Source organism: Gossypium hirsutum, chromosome A09 (genome assembly GCF_007990345.1).
Source record: "Gossypium hirsutum isolate 1008001.06 chromosome A09, Gossypium_hirsutum_v2.1, whole genome shotgun sequence".
In the NCBI taxonomy this organism is placed as follows: domain Eukaryota; kingdom Viridiplantae; phylum Streptophyta; class Magnoliopsida; order Malvales; family Malvaceae; genus Gossypium; species Gossypium hirsutum.
The window spans coordinates 59666879-59680523 of NC_053432.1; the positions used below are offsets into that span (position 1 = coordinate 59666879).

The 13645-nt window shown below is 37.8% G+C and overlaps 2 non-coding genes across 2 annotated transcripts; both read left to right on the forward strand.

Annotated features, from left to right (window-relative positions):
* The first annotated feature begins 8518 nt into the window (after positions 1-8518).
* Positions 8519-8625, forward strand: LOC121206888 (small nucleolar RNA R71). The gene has a single exon (XR_005902060.1). It is a non-coding gene; the product is annotated as a small nucleolar RNA R71 (small nucleolar RNA).
* A 4479-nt stretch (positions 8626-13104) lies between these two features.
* LOC121206864 (small nucleolar RNA R71) lies at positions 13105-13211 on the forward strand. Its single transcript, XR_005902036.1, has one exon. It is a non-coding gene; the product is annotated as a small nucleolar RNA R71 (small nucleolar RNA).
* Positions 13212-13645: the final 434 nt, after the last annotated feature.

Consider the following 13645-nt stretch of genomic DNA (forward strand, 5'->3'; position numbering starts at 1 on the left):
AGAAAGATAGATGAATGTAATATGAAAAATGGCAAAATTCTTTAATAATAAGCATGAGTATTTCTATTATTCTACTATGAATGTTCACTTAAAATAGTCAAATGGATCAAAGAAAACATGAAATAGGAAAAATATTTAAATAAATAGAGAGAAAAGAGTAAACAATGCAAAAGGGAGAAGCTTGGGTCGTCAGGACAGTGTTGTAGGCGGCACTCGAGCGTGACAGGTAGGGCGTGTGGAGTTGCAGCGGTTAGGGTTAGGGATTTTTGGGGAGGGAGATGATGAATAGTGAAGGGTTTATATAAATTTTGGGGCACACGGCCGTAGGGCACGCCAGTGTGCCCTAATTTTTTCCCGTGTGTTTCGTGATTTTTAAATTTAGGCGCATCTGACATTCGCCCCACGCCCGTGTTCCTTGGGCTTGTGAGAGCACATAGCCATGTCTCACCGCTGTGTCTAGCTTCGTTCCCTTCTCCCACGCTGATCGCGTTATTTCGTGATAGGTTTTAAATATTTATAATTACTCGTTCTTGAACTAACTATTATTGCGATGTAGGCAAGTGTAACTGTCGAACAGTAGTATAGATTTAGCAAGACCGAATGGTCGAACCCAAAGGAACTAAAAGTACTAGTAATAACTGTCTATTTATTATCTAGCCCAAGAATAAAGGGGTTTTTTGCTTTAATTAACCAATTATCTAAACTAAGAATGCACAGAGGAAAGAGTTTGGGAATTTCTTTCGGGAAAAATCGATTGACTTGAGACTATACCTAAGGAAAAATCCACCTAGACTTTACTTGTTATTCTGGCTCCGAACCGGACGATTTATTCATTTAACTTGTTGTGTATAGATCCCTAAGTTATGTTATTATCCCTATTCAAGACTAATAATGTCTAATCCCTTGATTAAATAAGTGAGATATTTCTCTAATTAACGCTCTAGGGTTGCATTAACTCGATCTATGGATCCGCTTAATAGGTTTCACCCTAATCCGAAAAAATCTTGTCACCCTATTTCTAAGCGCGCAATCAACTCTGCTTAATTACGATAAATGTACTCTTAGCCAGGGTCTATTCCTCCTCTGAATAAGAGCTTATCCTGCATTAGTATCCTAGGATATCAAAACAAGAATTAAGAACACATAATTAAGAACAAGTTAAATATTTATCACACGACTCAGAAAATAATAAAAAGATTCGTCTTAGGTTTCTTTCCCCTTAAGTATTTAGGGGATTTAGTTCATGACTAAATAAGAAAACATCTCAGAAGAATAAAGAATACAAAACATAAAGAAAACCTAAAACTTTTGAAGGGAAAATTGAGGAGAGATCTTTTGTCTTGATGATGAATCCGGCTTCTGAGGTGGATCAATCAGCTTCCTTGGAGTAATTTCTTACCCCCTATTCTCCGTCTTCCTTTTCTTCCTCCTCTAGGGTGTATTTATAGGCTTTGGAATGCCTTTTAGCCCTCAAAATTAGCCCTTTCCGAATTGGACTCAACTTGGGCTCGGTAGGGACACGTCCGTGTGCGATTACTTTAGGCCGTGTTCAAGCCTGCCAAATTGACACGGTCGTGTGGTCTGCCCATGTGAATCGTGCTTCAGTTCTACCAAATTGACACGGCCGTGTAGGATGCGCGTGTGAGGAAGTCCAGGCTGTGTTGAGTTCGTATTTTGGCCCATTTTTTCTATTTTTGGCCCGTTTCTCGTTCCTTTCGCTCTCCTATGCTCTCCTAAGTATAAAACATTAAATTAAAGCATTAGGAGTATCGAATTCGCCAATTCTAATGAGAATCCATCCATAAAATGCATTAAACATGGGGTAAAAATATGTGTAATTTACGGTTTATCAAATACCCCCACACTTAAGCATTTGATTGTCCTCAAGCAAAATTCTCAACTCATAATCAAAATAAATTCTCTTCAACTTATAATCCTTATTGATAACATCTCAAAATAATCCATAGGTAATCATACATTGAGAATTCAACTAAAATAACATAAAAGTTTCAAACATTCCAAGTTGAGTATTTAATCATGCAAACATAGGTGTCTCTCTGAATCAAAATAATTACCTTTGATTCAGAATATCACAGAGCTTCACATCCTCACTACAGATTCACTCAAATCACTTGAGGTGTTTAAGGACAATAAATGAAGCACTCAATAGTCAATAATGAAAAGTCATTCATAGGCTTGCATGAAAATCAAATCTCCGCCACTATAGTTTAAGATGATACATCAATCAAAAGGTCTTTAGAGGGTTGTAACGAGGCTTGGTTAGGGGGTATGGTCACAAGTTGAAAGAAAGGGTTAGAATCGAGATTGAATTGAAGGATTGCCTCACTAGAAAAAGAGTTAATCTTCACTTGCGTACAACAAAGCCTCTTCTCAGATTATGAAATTAAAGATATGTATACATAGTTTTTTTTTAAAGAACAAGTTAAATATTTAACATAAACTAATTATTAAGAATAAGACATAGCTAAGCAATTCATTCAACTCAAATCTTGACAAAAATAGGGGTCAATTTAGAGGATTTCAACATAATGGGTTAGGGGTTAACATTAAGGGTAATACAAGAAATGGTCTTGTTAGGCTCAAGGGGTTTTACTAGGGGTTAATCGTGGAGGTAGGCCTTTGATGGCATGATTGGGTTAATCCTAAGTGCCTTAAGCATTTTGACATATCAAATCAAATGGTGTGGTCTTGACCTGCATAATCAAGCAAGTTCTAGAATAACAGTTCAGTATTGACACACTCAAAGCAATAATAAAAGTGAGCGTGAAAGAATTAATAGATGCTTAGAAGGCTCAAAAATCTTACAAAAATTATGGCTTTTTGATGTTTAGACTCGTGAATTTCAATTCAAAGTAATACCTAGACTTGGGGAAACAACCTATAATTTTAAATTCTTAAAAATCAACTTATCATGCGTGATTCTCTAATGTATTAAGGCTTAAACAATCAATGCATAAATGCCTATGTTTTAATTCAAGATATATCAATCAAAATCATAAATCAATTAAAATTTATCCTAAATATGATATGAAAGCTTTTTATGAGAACAAGGCAATCATTCAGGGATTTTTCTGATAATGAAATAAATACCCCCCACACTTAAGATGTACATTGCCCTCAATGTACAAAGATAGATATTAGAGTATATAAAATTAAGATAGGGATAGAAGTGAAACTTCTTGTATTAAGAACGGATGATATCCTTGGATTGGCGAGATCGAGTATTGAAAATAACTCTGGATGGCAAGCTTGACTTTGAAGGTAAGCCGTTTTTTCTTTTTTTTTAGAGGAAAACAAATGAATCTTAAAAACGAATGAATCTTAAAAGCTTAATAAAAGAACAATAAAATAAGTATTCTAATTTTTCAAGTGGCATGGTCGGGGCACACGCCCGTGTGCGCTGTGGCTCGGCTGTGTTTGTAGCGAATTAAGATGTTGCCACGTGGTCTTCTAGCACGCCCGTGTGTATAGGCCGTGTGGCTGCATGGTCGTGTCGCACGGCCGTGTCTTGCATGGTTCGCTTCTCCCACGGTCGTGTAGGTTTTCGCAAGCCCGTGTCATTCTGACAGTGTTGTCCATGGGTGCTAGACACAGGCGTATCTCACGTTTATTTGGCAAATTCGACCACAGCAGTGGTGTTTTATCGTAGCCTATGTTTGGGGAAATCTTCTACCCTATTTCTACACGGCCATATCGCACGGCCGTGTGCTAGACCGTGTGGAGTTGGGAACCCGTGCTTCGACTACTCTGTTAGTGACCTAAATGTTTAAAGCTTGAAATTCAAATAATTTAAAACCGTTAGTATTCGGGTTGCCTCTCGAGAAGTACTTGTTTATAGTCTAAGCTCGACTGTTACCTTGTTGGTATATTCATGGCTGTTGTGGAGTCGTAGCTCCTCTCAATCGACTAAAATTCTCACCATTATAAAGTTTGAGACGGTGTTCATTTACTTTGAAAGTACCATATGATGGGTGACTTACCTCTATTGTGCCATATGGATGAACAGATTGAATTATGAAGGGTCCTGATCATCGTGATTTTAGTTTCCCCGGAAACAATTTGAGTCTTGAGTTGTATAGTAAGACGAGATCTCCAACTTCAAATTGTTTTTGTTACTTTAAACGAACGTTATGGCGTCGCTTTGTTGCTTTCTTGTATAGGCGTGAATTTTTGTACGCATTGGCTCGCCATTCATCAAGCTCGTTCAGCTGCATCAACCTACTTTTTCCTGCAAGTTCGGGATCAAGGTTTAGAAATTTAATAGCCCAAAAAGCTTTATGCTCTAGTTCAAATGGTAGATGACAACTTTTTCCATAAACAAGTCTATAAGGTGATGTCCCTATGGGAGTTTTAAAAGCAGTTCTGTAACCCCATAAGGCATCGTCTACTTTCAAAATTGCCCAGTCTTTTCTATTTGATTCTACTGTTTTTTCAAAGATCCGTTTGATTTCTCGGTTCGCTACTTCAACTTGTCCATTAGTTTGAGGATGGTATGGGGTGGTTGTTCTATGATGAACTCCGTATTTCTTAAGGGTTTTTTCAAATTGGGTATTACAAAAATGAGTGCCCCTATCACTAATAATTTCTCTAGGTGTTTCGAATCTTGAGAAGAGTTTTTTAAGGAAACGTACTACCACTCTAGCATCATTAGTAGGTAGAGATTGGGCATCTACCCATTTGGACATGTAGTCAATACTACTAAGATGTATTTATTCATAAATGAATTGGGCAATGGGCCTATGAAATCGATACCCCAAACGTCAAATATTTCACATGAAAGCATATAGTTTTGAGGCATTTCATCACGTTTAGATATGTTACCTATCCGTTGGCATTTTTCACATGAAGTAACATACCTGATAGCGTCTTTGAATAATGAAGGCCAATAAAAACCTGATTCAAGTATTTTATGTGCAGTCTTAGTTCCACTATAGTATCCTCCGGTTGGCCCTGAGTGGCAATGTTCCAATATTTTTGATGTTTCTGATCCTGTAACGCATCTTCTGATGACTTGATCTGCACATCTACGAAACAGAAATGGATCATCCCAAAAGTAGTTTTTCACATCATTAAAGAACCACTTCTTTTGTTGGTGTGTTAACCCTTTTGGGATAATGTTAGCAGCTAAAAAATTCACGATGTCTGCAAACCAAGGTACCTCAGAGTTAGATATAGTGAAAAATTGTTCTTCAGGGAACGAATCATTTATTTCAACGTCATCTGGTTCTCTGGTATTGGATTTCTCGAGCCTGTACAGATGATCAGCCGCGAGATTTTCAGCTCCTTTCTTATCCTGAATCTCCAAGTCAAATTCCTGCAATAAGAGAATCTATCGAACGAGTCAAGGTTTTGCATCGGTTTTAGTTAAAAGGTAGCAAAGGGTGGAATGGTTAGTGTAAACAACAACTTTAGACAATATGAGATATGATCGAAATTTATCAAATGTAAAAGCCACAGCTAGCAACTCTTTTTCTGTAGTAGTATAGTTTTCTTGTGCAGCCGTTAAGGTTTTGCTGGCATAATAGATAGGTTGAAAATGCTTGTCTCTTTGTTGTCCCAATATTGCACCTACTGCAAAGTCATTCGCATCACACATTAGTTCAAATGGCAAGTTCCAATCAGATGCAATTATGATTGGAGCATTAATTTATTTATCCTTTAAATATTAAATGCTTCTAAACATTCCTGATCGAAGTTAAAAGGTATATCTTTTTCTAGCAATTTAGTCAAAGGCTTAGCTATTTTAGAAAAATCCTTAATAAATCTTCTATACAAACCAGCGTGTCCTAAAAAGCTTCTAGTAGCCTTAACCGAACTAGGGGGTGGTAATTTTTCGATTGTTTCTATTTTAGATTTATCCACCTCAATCCCTTTACTAGAAATTTTATGCCTTAATACAATACCTTCTTGAACCATGAAGTGACATTTCTCCCAGTTAAGCACAAGGTTTGTTTCCTCACATATTATTAAAACTCATTTTAAATTTTTAAGGTAGAGATGGAAAGAGTTACTGAATACCGAAAAATCATCCATGAATACTTCCATGATATCCTCCATAAGTTCATCGAATATGGCCATCATACAGCGCTGAAAAGTGGCAGGAGCATTACATAATCCAAAAGGCATTCTACGATAAGTGAACGTACCATATGGGCATGTGAATATCATTTTTTATTGATCTTTAGGAGCTATTGGAATTTGGAAGTAACCAGAGAGTCCGTCTAGAAAGCAGTAATACATGTGTCCGGATAATCTTTCCAACATTTGGTCAATGAATGGCTAGGGGAAGTGATCTTTTCTTGTGGCATCATTCAGTTTCTTGTAGTCTATGCAAACTCTCCATCCTGTGACTGTTCTTGTTGGAATTAATTCATTATTCTCGTTGGTCACAACCGTCATGCCTTCTTTCTTGGGGACAACCTGCACTGGACTTACCCAAGAACTGTCAGAAATAGGATAAATAATTCCAGCATCTAGAAGTTTAATTACCTCGGCTTTTACAACTTCCTTCATGTTGGGGTTCAGACGTCTTTGAGCTTGCACACACGGTTTGTATTCATCTTCCATCAAAATTTTGTAGGTGCAAAAAGAAGGGCTGATTCCTTTAATGTCAGAAATTTTCCAAGCTATAGCCTTTTTATGTTCTTTTAATACTTGGATTAATTTCTGTTTCTCATTGGGTTGCAAATTAAAAGCAATAATAACTGCTAATGTAGAATTATTTTCAAGGAATGCGTATTCTAAGTGGTTTGGTAATTGTTTAAGTTCCAGTTTGAGAGGCTCCTCAATAGAGGGTTTTTGCTTGAGTTCATCGTTTATCTTAATGCTCTTATATTCTACTTGTCTTGATGAATGGTCATTAGATTCTTCACCTGTCTCCTCGCCTTGAGCTGGATACGTTTCCGTTGTCTCCTCTTGTACAATTTCCTGAAAAGAGTCTTGAGTAATATGATCAATAGAGTCAATGAAATAATATGAATCATCCTGCTCCCTAGAAAATCTCATAGCATAATAAATTTTAAATATAATCTCCTCGTCACCTACTCTAAGTTCCAATTTACCATCACCCACGTTGATTACAGCTCTAGCAGTAGCTAGGAATTGTCACCCTAAAATTAAGGGTACTTCCACATCTTCATCCATGTCAAGCACAACAAAATCAACATGGAATATAAATTTATCTACTTTTACGAGTACGTCTTCTATAATACCCCTAGGATATTTAATAGATCTATCGACTAATTGAATACTCATCCTAGTAGGTTTAGGTTCCTCAAGACCAAGTTGTTTGAACATTTTATATGGCATCAAATTAATGCTAGCGCCTAAATCAGCTAGTGCTTTTTCAACATTCAGACTACCAATTAAGCAAGGGATAGTAAAACTTCCTAGATCTTTCAGTTTGGTTGGCAGTTTGTTTTGGAGTATGGCTGAGCACTCCTCGTTGAGTTCTACTATAGATAAGTCCTCAAACTTCCTTTTATTTGTTAGAAACTCCTTCAAAAATTTTGCATAGGTAGGCATCTGCGAGATGGGTTCAACAAAAGGTAAGTTGATATGTAATTGCTTAAAAAGTTCAAGAAACTTACCAAATTATGCATCAATACGATCTTTTTTTAATTTTGCTGGATATGGAACTGGTGGTTTATATTCCTTCGGCACTGGTTTGTCGCTATTTTCAGGTTTTTCTTCCCTCCTTTCGCTTTCCACGGCTTCTTGTGCTAACTTCTTTTTAGATTCCATTAACATTTTCCCACTCCTTAGTGTAACTGCTTTGACATGCTCTATTGATTTGGTGTCCCTAAGTAAATTTCCTAGTGTCTTTCTGAGATTAGTTTGGATAACTGGCTTATCTGAGTTTCGAGCCTTTGGATCGATGCTTGTTGATTCTTAAGTGCTGTCTCGGTATTTTGGAAACGAGTTTCTGACACCGAGATGAATTTAGAGAGCATTCCTCAAGGTTTGGTTTCTTCTCTTGTTGATAAGGTGGCTGTTGAAAGCCCTGAGGATTTTGTGGCTTTTGATTCCCTTGACCACCCTAGGAGAAGTTTCGGTGGTTCCTCCAACTTGCATTATAAGTATTACTGTATGGGTTATTTTGAGACCTAAAGTTATTGTTACCCATATAGTTGACTTGTTCCTCTTCGGTTGTAGGATTGAAGGATTGATATTCGGTATGCACACCTCCTCAACTTGAGTCACACCTCATTTCTGGATGTACCTGTGTAGAACCAAGTAAACCATCAATCTTTTTATTGAGAAGTTCTACCTGATTTGACAGCATAGTAACTGAGTCGACGTTATAAACGCCAACTGTTTTTGTTGGCTTAGTCCTCATGACTTGCCACTGATAGTTATTCAGTGACATTTCTTCAATGAATTCATAAGCCTCTTCAAGTGTTTTACTGTTGATGGTTCCTCCAACAACTACGTCAATCATATGTCTTGTCGAGGGATCACACCATTGTAAAACGTTTGAACTTGTAGCCATAGAGGTAACCCATGGTGAGGGAACCTTCACAATAGATCCTTGTATCTCTCCCATGCATCGTAAAGTGTTTCTAAGTCCATCTGCACAAAGGAAGAGATATCATTTCGTAACTTAGCCATTTTAGCCGACGAAAAATATTTTAGTAAAAATTTTTTGGTCATTTGTTCCCAAGTAGTGATAGACCCTTATGGTAATGAGTTCAACCACTGTTTAGCTTTGTTTCTTAGTGAATAAGGAAATAACCGAAGGCGAATGGCATCATTAGAAATGCCATTAATTTTGAAAGTGTTGCAAAACTCCAGAAAATTAGCCAAGTGAGTGTTGGTATCCTCATCCTGCAAACCATCAAGCTGAACAAACTTTTGTATCATCTGAATTGTGTTAGGTTTCAGTTCGAAATTATTCGCAGCAATAGCAGGTCTAACTATACTTGACTCAGTTCTTGTTAAAGAAGGTTTAGCATAGTCATACATAGTACATGGAGCAGGATTTTGATTAGCTGCAATTGCAGGAGGTAGCTGATTGCCTTGGTTTCCTGCCATTTCTTTGATTGGGGGTTAAGTATCGTCTTCTTGCTCGTTCTCCATGTATCTTACGCTTCGCCTTATTTCTCTTTGGTTTTTACGAATTGTGCGATCGATCTCTTCGTCAAAAAGTAATGGTCCCGACGGGTTTCTTCTAGTCATAAACTATAAAAACCTGCCAAGAGAAAGAAAAAGTAAATTACTTAGTAATAATAAAATTTAATTAAATTGCAAGAAAAATAAATGGCTAAAGTAATAAAAATTTATCGTTCCTAATATCTTAGTTCCCCGGCAATGGCACCAAAAACTTGATCGCGTTATTTCGTGATAGGTTTTAAATATTTATAATTACTCGTTCTTGAACTAACTATTATTACGATGCAGGCAAGTGTACCTATCGAACAGTAGTATAGTTTTAGCAAGACCAAATTGTCGAACCCAAAGGAACTAAAAGTACTAGTAATAACTGTCTTTTTATTATCTAGCCTAAGAATAAAGGGGTTTTTTGCTTTAATTAACTAATTATCTAAACTAAGAACGCACAGAGAAAAGAGTTGGAGAATTGCTTTTGGGAAAAATCAATTGACTTGAGACAATACCTAAGGAAAAATCCACCTAGACTTTACTTGTTATTCTGGCTCCGAACTGGACGATTTATTCATTCAACTTGTTCCGTAGAGATCCCTAAGTTATGTTATTATCCCTATTCAAGACTAATGACGTCTAATCCCTAGATTGAATAATTGAAACTTTTCTCTAATTAACGCTCTAGGGTTGCATTAACTCGATCTATGAATCCCCTTATTAGGTTTCACCCTAATCCGACAAAATCTTGTCACCCTATTTCTAGACGCGCAATCAACTCCACTTAATTATGATAAATGTACTCTTAGCCCGGGTCTATTCCTCCTCTGAATAAGAGCTTATCTTGAATTAGTATCCTGGGATATCAAAACAAGAATTAAGAACACGTAATTAAGAACAAGTTAAATATTTATCATACAATCAGAAAATAATAACAAGATTCGTCTTAGGTTTCATTCCCCTTAGGTATTTAAGGGATTTAGTTCATAACTAAATAAGAAAACATTTCAGAAGAATAAAGAATACAAAACATAAAAAAAACCCAAAACTCCTAAAGGGAAAATTGAGGAGATCTTCTGTCTTGATGATGAATCCGGCTTCTGAGATGGATCAATCAGCTTCCTTGGAGTAATTTCTTACCCTCTATTCTCCGTCTCCCTTTTCTTCCTCCTCTAGGGTGTATTTATAGGCTTTGGAATGCCTTTTAGCCCTCAAAATTAGCCCTTTCCGAGTTGGACTCAACTTGGGCTCGGCAGGGACACGCCTGTGTGACACGCTCGTGTACGATTACTTTAGGCCGTGTTTGAGCCTTCCAAATTGACACGGCCGTGTGGTCTGCCCATGTGAATCGTGCTTCGATTCTTCCAAATTGACACGGCCATGTTGGATGCCCATGTGAGGAAGTCCAGGCTGTGTTGAGTTCGTATTTTGGCCCATTTTTTCTGTTTTTGGCCTGTTTCTCGTTCATTTCGCTCTCCTATGCTCTCCTAACTATAAAACATGAAATTAAAACATTAGGAGCATCAAATTCACTAATTCTAATGAGAATTCATCCATAAAATGCATTAAACATGGGGTAAAAATATGTATAATTTACGGTTTATCACACGCCCGTGTATGATAGCCCACGCTTGTGTTCTTTTTGACAGCGTCGACCACGGGTGAATGACACGGGCATGTGCACGTCTATGTTAAATTCTTAGTTTCAACCACGGTTTCAAGGTATGGGTGTGTCTCACACTCGTGTTGTTTTGGCAGTTTCGCCCACGGCCGTGGCAACTTATCGCATCCTGCGTTGGAGAAAAACTTTTGCCCTATTTTCACACGGCTGTAGGCACGCCCGTGTGCCTAGCCGTGTGAAGGGGAAAACCCTGTGTCTCAGGACTCAGTTAGTAGGTTAGATGTGAAAAACTAGAATTCAAATAAATCATTACTGTTAGTGCTCGGGTTGCCTCCCGAGAAGCGCTTATTTATAGTCTAAGCTTGACTTACCTCTCTGGTGTGTGATCATGGTGGCTCGAGGAGTTTACACTTCTCATCCCTGCTATCAACTTCATCAATATAAGGTCTAAGATGAGTATTGTTTACCATAAAAGTGCTGAATTTAAGATGAATTACCTCGACTGTACCATATGGGAAAATATTGAGTATCGTGAAAGGAATTTCTTCATTAGGTTCAGGAATGGCAATGCGAGGGTCTGCTGCATCTAATAGTGCTTTGTATCCAACCTTAAGTTGATTTGGTGCGTCATTGAGCTCATCATAGCATGGTTTTGGTTTATCGTGTGTCCTCAGTCTATGTGCGCGCCATTCATCCAGTTCCGCGATTTGTAGCCTTCATTCTTCATGGTTAGGTCCTTTATTTTTGTTTGAACACGGCTCATATGCATTCTTCGAAATTGCTTCCTACACAGAGGGTTTCACCACGTGATCAGTACTAGTAGAGTGATTTATACAACCACATTTGATTTTTGATGTGTTACTCAAATTACGAGCTTAAAGGGTGATTGTTTCGTCTCCCACACGAAGTGTGAGTTCACCTGTACAAACATCAATAATGGTTCTAGCAGTCGCTAAAATGGGTCGTCCTAAAATCAAAGATGCATTACTATCCTCTTCCATGTCTAGAACAACAAAGTCTACTGGGTATATAAATTTATCGATCTTAACAAGAACATCTTCAATGATAACCCTAGGAAATCTAATGTTTTATCAGCCAATTGAACGTTCATCCTAGTTTGTTTGGGTTTCCCAAGACCTAGCTGTTTAAACATTTTATAAGGCATAACATTAATGCTTGCCCCTAAGTCAGCTAATGCATTATGAACATCCAAACTACCAATTAAACAAGGAATCGTAAAACTCTCTGGATCTTTCACTTTGTTGGGTAGTTTATTTTGTAATATGGCTAAGCAAATTGCATTCAACTCCATATGCGACGTTTCATCCAACTTTCACTTATTTGCTAGAAGCTCCCTTAAAAATTAGACTGCGTTTGGCATCTGCGAGAGAGCTTTGAAAAACGGTAAGTTAATATGTAATTTCTTTAATAGTTTAAGGAATTTACTGAATTGTTCATCTGTACGGTCTTTCCTTGTCCCATTAGGGTATGGCACCCATGTTTTGTACTCTTTACTTACCGTTTTTTGCTCACTGTGGTCCATCTCACCTTTATCTTAACTTACCACAATGCCTTGCCTCGATTCTGATGCAGGCTCAACTAACCCTTCCTTGTCTTGAGTGGTTATCACATTAAGTTGTTCCCTTGGGTTAGATTCCGTGTTACTCGGTAGGCTACCTTGTGGTCGTTCGGATATCAATTTAGCGAGCTGACCTATCTGAGTTTCGAGCCCTTCGATTGACTCTTATTGATTTTTAAGTGCTATCTAGGTATTCTGGAAATGAGTTTCTGACACCGAGATGAATTTTGTTAGCATCTCCTCAAGGTTCGATTTTTTCTCTTGTTGGTAGGGTGGTTGTTGGAAGCCTGGAGGTGGTGGTGGTCACTGATTTCCTTGGCCTCCCCATGAGAAATTTGACTGGTTCCTCCAACCTGCATTGTAAGTATTACTATAAGGATTAATTTGAGATCCAGGATTATTACCCATGTAATTTAACTACTCGTTCTCCATGTTGTGGCCATAGGGTGGGTATTCTGAATTGCTTGATCCACCTCCACTTGCTTAGCACTGCATTACTGGGTGAACCTATGAAGAACCAAGAAAACCATCAATTTTCTTATTCAAGAGTTTTACCTGATTAGAGAGCATGGTGACCGAATTGACGTTATAAACGCCGGCTACTTTTGTTGGCTCTATCCTCATGACTTGCTACTGATAATTATTCAATGACATCTCTTCTATAAATTCATAAGCATCTTCAGGTGTTTTATTATTGATGGTTCCGCCTGCGGCTGCGTCGATCATCTGTCGAGTCGAAGGATTTAGGCCATTATGAAACGTTTGAACCTATAGCCAAAGTGGTAACCCATGGTGCGGGCACCTTCTGAAAAGGTCCTTGTATCTCTCCCATGCATTCTAGAGTGTTTCTAAATCCATCTGCACAAAAGAAGATATGTCATTACGTAATTTGGTTGTTTTAGCCAGCGGAAAATATTTTAATAAAAACTTTTCGATCATTTGTTCCCAAGTAATGATTGACCCTTGTGGTAACGAGTTCAACCATTGTTTAGCCTTATTCCTCAACAAAAAGGGAAACAATAGAAGGCGAATGGCGTTATTAGAAACGCCATTGATTTTAAAAGTGTCGCAAAACTCTAAAAAATTTGCCAAATGAGCGTTGGGATCCTCGTCCTACAAACCATCAAATTGAACAAACTGTTGGATCATTTGATTTGTGTTAGGTTTCAGTTCAAAATTATTTGCAGCAACAGTAGGCCTAACTATGCTCGATTCAGTTCCTGTTAAAGAAGGTTTAGCATAATCATACATAGTGCACAGAGTAGGATTCTGATTAACAGCAATCGCAGGGGGTAGCGAATTTTTTGTGGTAGAAGTATCGTCCT